At 35.5% G+C, this 8,359-nt stretch overlaps 1 pseudogene; it reads left to right on the top strand.

Annotated features, from left to right (window-relative positions):
• The first annotated feature begins 4,992 nt into the window (after positions 1–4,992).
• On the top strand, positions 4,993–7,964 carry LOC120127865 (annotated as a pseudogene).
• The last annotated feature ends 395 nt before the right edge of the window (positions 7,965–8,359 follow it).

Below are 8,359 nucleotides of genomic sequence, written 5' to 3'. Positions count from 1 at the left end.
GAAAGATCTAGACAAGACAGAAGATGTGGGCATTGTTAGGGGTGTGCAAAATTACCCGACCCGGTTGACCCGACCCGCCAACCCGGATCTAAAAAAACCGGGTAATTCTCTAAAAAAAATTACCCGGCCGGGTAGGGTACCCGACCCGACATTTCCCGGGTCGGGCCCAGGTCACAAAATCTAGTTTTTCTGGGTACCCGGTTACTCGAGTACCCGGTTAGTTTTTATTTTTTTTATTTTATATATATAATTATATAAAATATAATGAATTATTTATATTATGGATTATTATATTTTGTATTTTGAACTTTAAAATTTTATGTTCGGATATTAGAGTACGTAATTCGAAGTTTCGAACATTTAAATTTGTGTATATATTTTTTTAAATTAATAATTTAAAAAATAAAAAATTAAAAACCGGGTATCGAGTACCCGATTACCGAGTACCCGCAAAATCTTGGTACCCGATTATCGGGTACCCGTAACATCCGGGTCGGGACACGGGCCGAGAAATCGTCGACCCGGAAGTTCTGTGTACCCGGAAATCGGGTACCCGAAAATCCGGGTACCCGGATTTGCACACCCCTAGGCATTGTAGAACCCCAGGACACACTAGAAAAACATGTCCACTTCTATTGTCATCAAGTACCAATTGATGAGGAAATGATGTATTTGTTTATCAAATAATAATTCTTGTACTTTAATTTACATTTACTTCAAGTTAATGTCATTCGATAATCGATGATGAAGATTAAAAAAACGAACACAATCAATAAATTTTATTAAACTAATAACAATTTGGTATTTGAATATAATTTTAAATACAACAAACTTACAATAAGTATTAAATGGTAAATGATAACCAAATTACAATAACTGATATTAAATTGTAGTAAACAAAATGAAGTGAAATACATTAAAAAAAAGTCCAACAAATTAACAAAATAAAGTAAGTATTAAATGAGAAAAAAAAAAAATTTCAATTTAACAAAATAAAGTAAATACAAATATAATAAAAAACAAAATCTATCGATGCTTGCGACGCAAATGTGTTCCGCAAGGCGGTGGCTGTCGGTCTCGAGGAGGATTTCTTCGTATCACTGGTTCTGACTCCTCGCTGCCATCATCATCACCATCGTCGTCGTCGTCGTCCTGAGAAGGTACATTAGGTTAATGAGGAGCTGATGACGATGAAACACCTCCATAGAATAAGGACCCTGGAGGTGTATGACTGACTATCCCACTGGTCTGCGAAAACTGGGAAAACTCATAAAACCCAAACATCGCTGAGTGTGAAAACTGTACATGAGGTGTCTGTGTTGCGACCATGGGTGATGAGGCTGAACCCGCTAAATATCCAACATATAAACCCCAAGTCGGATCTGCAAACATAGACCCATAATAGCCTCCAGGAGGGGTCATTTGTGACGGCGGCGGCGGCGGAGTCATAAAACCAGGTGAAGGCGGCGGCATCTGGTAATGGAAAGGTGATGGTGGCATCATATATGGCTGCGTTAGATGCTGTGAAGGTCCTGCTGGTGCAGCTGAGGATGAACCGGAAGCACCTGCTCTCCGTCCACGAGTTGGGGGACGATGGTGCTGTGTCGGATCACGTCTCTGTCGACTTCGCGGAAAGGTCTGCCCTCGTGCATTCTCGAGAAGCAGAAATGGTTTCCCGTTACTGTTGAACCACTCATAATAACCTTCTTCAGCAACACTCAAGAGGTCAAGTAAAATGGGCTTTCTACGGGGAAGGCGCCGATGTCGATCCTCCCACAATACGACCCACTCATGATGCCTCACCAGCCAATCTGTATATGTCTTGCCGCGTCTATCTAAGCTATGCAACTCGTCCATATTGCGTAGTGCATCCGGAATTGGTTGAAAACAACCAAACTGCCGGAGCACGCGATCAGTGGAGTGCCACTCGACGGTCGCATAACAGATCAGAGGGACCATCGCCATCCAAACATCTGATGGACCCCTCAACTCAGGAGGGATCACCGCCCTCACATCATCAGTAGAATATGGTACCCATTCAAACTAAAACAAATAATATATAATTTTTATCAAAATAATAATCTAATTATATAACTATAATCTAAAATCGATTTTTAAACATTAAAATTCATACCTGTGTGCCAGCCTTCTGATCGATTAGCACCCTAATTTTTTCTAAATCATCAGGTAGCTCCTGATGACTTTTCCTATCAGTAGACCACCTATTCAAGGAAAAAATTATTATAAGCTGTATAAAATTATTAATATTCAAAATCAGTTTTATAATTACCTCAGAAGTTGTGGAAATATGAATGAGTTATTCACAACGGGACATAAAAAGGGCAATCGATACCATGCCCAAGACTGCAGCAATAGGAGACATCCGCCGATAGCATTACGCCTGTAGTCAATGGCTCTACACATCTCCCTGTACAGCAAAGCCAAAACTGTCGAGCCCCAACTGAATGATCCGGCGAGACGAAAGTCGCTAAGATGTCGCAATCACATGCAGTGAACTAGGTTGCGATATTTGTCCAGCATCAGCAACCCTCCTATCAACTGCAATATGTATGCCCGTGCATACATCTTAACCTCATCCTCATAGGCATCTGCGCTCAACTCCCGAAAATTGGCATCTAACCAATTTAACAGTATCCTACCTCCGATAAAACTTTCCGAGACACGTCCTAGATTTTTCCGGCACAAAGTAGTCCAAGAATCGAAAGCTATCCCTGATATCACATCTCTATCCACCGGAAGCCCCAGGTGCATAGAAACATCCTCAAGCGTGATCATGCTCTCTCCGCACAGAAGGTGGAATGTGTGGGTCTCCGGCCTCCACCGCTCTACTAAGGCAGAAATAAGATCTGGTTCTATCTTACATTGACCCTGATATCTACATATGTAACCAAATCCAACCTCTACTAAATACGACAAGACACGACTAGGTATCACTAACTTAAGATTCCTAATAAAATGATCTAATATACGGTCATTCTCCTAAAAATAAATAATTACAAAAATTAATTCTTAATCTAATAATCATGCATTAAATAAATAAAAAAATTATTACTAATAATTTAAATTACATTAAAACGTTAAAATGTTACCGTATCAACAAAGTGTCGAGATATATGATTTCCATATAGTCGAGATATATGATTTCCATCTAAGCGAAGTAGACCGCCTTCCATTATATATCTACAAAAAATTTATATTAGTAAAATATTAAATAAAGTAAAATACTTAAATAAATTAAATACATAATATTAAAAATATTATAAAATATACCTTAAACGAGAGTAAAATACTTAAATAAATTAAAACATATATTAAAAATTATAATATACCTTAAACGAGAGAGTATTTGAGAATGTGACACCAAATCAACATATAGTGCAGGTCAGGGGGCGCGCTTTACTGCTACGGGTGTTAGATCGGTAAAATAATCTGACCGGTGTTAGATCGATAATATACCGATCACCGACGATATTTCGGGAAAAATGTCCAAATTTTAAAGGTAGGTAATTCAAATATTCTCTTAAATTTTGACTCATACTTCAACTTTTGTTGTTGAGATAACTCACAACCCGTTGATATTGAAAGGACGATGTGAGATTGTTCTTTATTCCTCATACTTAACTAATTCTCGATTATCAAATGAATTCATGGTAAGTCATAAATTCGATAAAAGGTAAAAATTAATATCCGACCTTATCTAATCACAAAAGATTATAGCATTATAATGTCAAACCATCCAAAGAACTGTATAACAATAATTTTTATTATTCAATTTAATTTAAATTTAAATTTTATTTTTTAGAAATTACAAAAAAACACAACACGTGTAAATTTTAATTGGATAATAAATTTTAAGCACATTTTTTTTACCACGATTTTAACCACGATTTTAACCACAATTACGAGAAAAACACTTCAAAGAGTAATATAAAAGACGTCAAACACCTAAAAAAACTCTGTTTTGAAAACGGATCGGACCTGCCTTCAACCGGTTCAATCGGGAACCGTTGCTTAGTCCGGTTCAATCTAACCTGTTGAACGCTATTATTGAACCGGCCAGAACCGTTGAACCGTTCGAACCGGACCTATTGAAAACCGGAAAAAAAGGAAAAAACCGGGGATTTATATTTATTTTTTAAAAAAAAATTAAACCAAACAACGTTGTTTGTTAAACGAGCCAAGTCGAACTCGAGTATTGCTGAGCTCGACTGAACTTGAAACTTTAAAAGTAAGCTCAATTCAACTCAAATCACAAGCTAAAAATTATCAAGTTCAACTCAAACTCGAAATATAATATTGAAACTTAAACTCAAAAAGGTTTGAACTCAAAAAAAAAGATTAGAAGCTCGATTGAAGCCTAAAATTTGAGCTGATTGAAGTGAAAGAAAAATTATAATTATAGTTATATAATTTGTTATTTTTTTAACCCCAAATTTATTTTTTAATTATAGTTATATAATTATATTTATTATTAATATTTTTACCTTAAATATTATGTGTAGTTAATTTGAATCATTTCGTTCACTTGATTTTATGATTTTTAACTTATATTTATGACTTGCTTTAAATGACTTGTGATATAAAAAATTATTTTTTATTAAATATTTTTGATATTTTTATTTAATTTTTTAAATAATTATGACGTCGTCCGATTCTTCCGATCGATCAGACCGATTCAACCGGTTGAACCAGTAAACCAATAACAAGACCGGTTGCTAATCGATCTGATTCTGAAAACCATATAAAAAAATTACTTTAAATATCTCTGGAACCGGTGATTTCCCATTCCAATGAACATGATATGATGTTTTCACTTCCCAAAAATCTTCTTTTTAGGGTTTCACAATTAAAACCCTGAATCCGTCACCATTAAAACCATTTCAAGTTTTTAACTTTGAGCGTCCAAACCCATTTGAATTTTGAAGGTAAACAAAACAAGCCTGAGTAACTGAAGGGGCGAAGAAGGCCATAATGGAACCAAGCAGTCGACATGAAGCAACCACAAACACTTGCAGGCTCCTTACACTCCCACACCCTCTAATCATGGACATTCTCTCAAGGCTTCCCATCCATGACCTCTTCCATTGCAGGAGCGTTTGCAAGACCGTCCTCTGTTTCATTTCTGATCCTCAGTTCGCATGCCTCCACCTCCAAAGATCCCCCCTTTGCATTTTAATCTAATATATGCCACTCCAACAAGCTCGAAAGAGGCTCCAGTCATTCCACGTCGATGCAAATTGCAATGGAGAAGGGTTCCAAGTGTCCGAACTCAACTTTACACCCAAATTTAATGTTCCCATTTGGGACATTTCTGATATTAGTGCATGCAATGGTTTGCTTTGTTTAGTTGGTCCTAAAAAAGATGATCCCTTCTATGTCTGTAACCCAATTTTGGGTGAATTCAACTGTCACTAATCAATACAAGCTTTTGCAAAGCTATTCTCCGACAGTTGAATCGACTGATAAAAGCTGAAATATACACCATTAGGACTGGTACATGGAGAAGCATAGGAAATGCATCTACTGACATTGTTTCTTTATCCTTCAATGCTTTCTTGAATGGAGTTAGCTGGTCTAACATTTCTCCTGAAGGTGGTGAATCGACTGATAAAAAGGCTGAAATATAAGCCATTGGGACTGGTACATGGAGAGGCATAGGAATTGCATCTTCTGACATTGTTTCTTTATCCTTCAATGCTTTCTTGAATGGAGTTAACTGGTCTAACGTTTCTCCTGAAGGTGGTGAATTCATAAATTCTTTAGACTTTGATGCCGAGCAGTTTGGGGCAGTTCTACCTCCTGACACTTTTCAAGAATTTCAAGAATTGGATGAGAACTTTGTTCAATTCACAAAAACTGGAGTACAAGGAGGTTGTCTGTTCATAATTTACGATCGGGGTTTCATGGAATGTGAAATTTGGGTTATGAAGGATTATGGTGTTAAAGAGTCTTGGACCAAACAGTTTGTTATTAATGCATATAACTCCCCACATGTATTGAGCTGGGATTCCTATAAACCATTGGTTGTTTTGAGCAACGGAGAAATATTGATGTTGATGGATTATGACACTACAGCTTGCTACAACCATAAGTGGAAATGTTATCGAGGGACTAAATTCCTCAAGATTAGCTCACCGTTCGTAGCGTTGGATGCAATTGCTTATACCCCATGCTTTGTTTCTCCACGATATTGCAAAAGAACAAATTTCCAGGTACTATAACATAATCCTTAAATAGCATATGCTTTGTCAATTTAAAAATTTGCAGCCTAGGAAAAACCCTTTTTTTCGTTTTTCACTGATATGGAATATTCGTGCATTTGCTTTTGTATTAAATGAGTGAAAACTGGCAATGGATCTTTTTCGTTGTCTGAGGTTTAGTTTAGTTCCTTGGCGCTATAGGAACAGGGTTGTATTAATTCATGAATATAAATGCATGTGAATGTTGACGCAGGTGTATCATGAACATACAACAAAACTCAACATAGCAATGCGCCTTATTATTAGGATTAGAGTTTGGCCTGTAAACGAACCGAACGGGTATGTTTATGTTCAGTCTTTTTAACTTTAATCGAACAAGTAAATGAATACGAACATAAAAGAACACAATTTTTTGTTCGTGTTCGTTCATTAAGAAATGTAGCTTATTTGTATTTGTTCATTTAAATGATAAACGGACACAAATGAACAAACATAATCGAACAGATGTAAACGAACATAAACAAACGTAAGCGAACACAATAAATGAACATAAACGAACATGCACAAAAATAACAAATGAACATAATCGAACACAATAAATGAACGTAAACGACATTAAAAACCACATAAATTTCATCATTCATTAATAAACCTACAACTTGAGATAAAATTATTTGGGTTTTAGATGGGTATGACTTATTTTTTCTTTAATTGATTTGAGTTTAAAATTATTTGGGTTTCAAAATGATTGGATCTTATTATTTTAAACGAGTATGGAGATTGGACTAAATATAAAGGAACAGACATAAACGAACAGATATAAACGAATATACACAGACGTAAATGAATGAATATAAATAAACATAAATAGTCGAACATAAATGAATGGATTATCGAACGTTCACAAACGTAAATGAACAAACGAGATCTTTGTTCGTGTTTATTCATTTAAATAAACAAACATAAAATCTTGTTCATGTTCGTTCTGTTAATAAATAAATAAACATAAATAAATTTTTCGTCAAACGGCTCGTTAAAAGTTTAGTTCGTTCACAAGTCTAGTTAGAGTGTGATTTTCGGAATTTCCTTTCATCACCTACTAATTGAAGATGATGCTTATGATGCCATTTTAATGATAGAGTATAAACTGCCTATTTTTTTATGATGGATGGCATGCTTTTTTGATTTTTGAGTTGCTATATTAAGACATGAACTTTTGTTTTTGATTTCATGTACAACTTACACAGTTCTCTTGCGCTGTATCACGGCTGTTAATCATAAGCTGAAAAAGTTTATGTAGTATGCAGATTATCGGAGCCAAATACAAGATCTTTAAAGAGGAGTTCCTCTGGCTGTAGTTTTCCTATTTTTGTGGCTTCCCATGGAGCTGTGAATGACCATGTGAGTTTTATTGTTTTCTTGAGTTTATACAAATCTCCCATTCAATATGCATTGGTTATTTAATGATACCTAAAAGGTAAAATTTTCAGGCATATCTATAAGCAAGAAACTCGGAGATCTGATGCACAGCTTATCATGTAATAGATAACCAAGTTCTCAGAAATACCTAGGGAGTCTATGAAGTTGGAAATGCGAATTGAATATGACAAGCCATTTTGATTATGTAACAATTTGCCTAATTTGCTTACGAGTTCCAAAGACTGAACTTTATGCCTAATTTGCAGTTTATGTAGCAATTCAGATGTTGCTTTTGTTTCTTGTAATCAGATCGAACCAGAGTAAGATTGGTATGCTGATTAGTAGAATTTGAGTCCTCTTATCCTAGAAATGGATCTCATTGTAGCTGGGAAACCACATGAAGCAGCATGGATGACATTCTTTTTTTTTCTTTTACTTTAGTAAGATGGCATCCAGTTGCTTGAAATGGGACATTCTTTGCTTACATTCGTGATTATAAAAGGGGTTAATTTAGGTTCAAACCAGAAATATGATGCTCATCAAGTCTCATTCCCAGTATAACCTACTCTAGAACTTATCAAGCACCTTAATGGTTAAATGAAGAAAATACATTAATGATCTTAATAGCTATAGGAAATGTTGTTTTAATTTAGAAGTTTAGGGTTTGAAAATCTACGTCCGGTTGCATCAAGTCACCATCAGAAAACTTATAATCAACA

Source organism: Hibiscus syriacus, unplaced genomic scaffold (assembly GCF_006381635.1).
Source record: "Hibiscus syriacus cultivar Baekdansim isolate YM2019G1 unplaced genomic scaffold, ASM638163v2 tig00001478_pilon, whole genome shotgun sequence".
NCBI classification, from domain to species: Eukaryota; Viridiplantae; Streptophyta; class Magnoliopsida; order Malvales; family Malvaceae; genus Hibiscus; species Hibiscus syriacus.
This window is presented reverse-complemented; position numbering and strand designations above follow the sequence as displayed.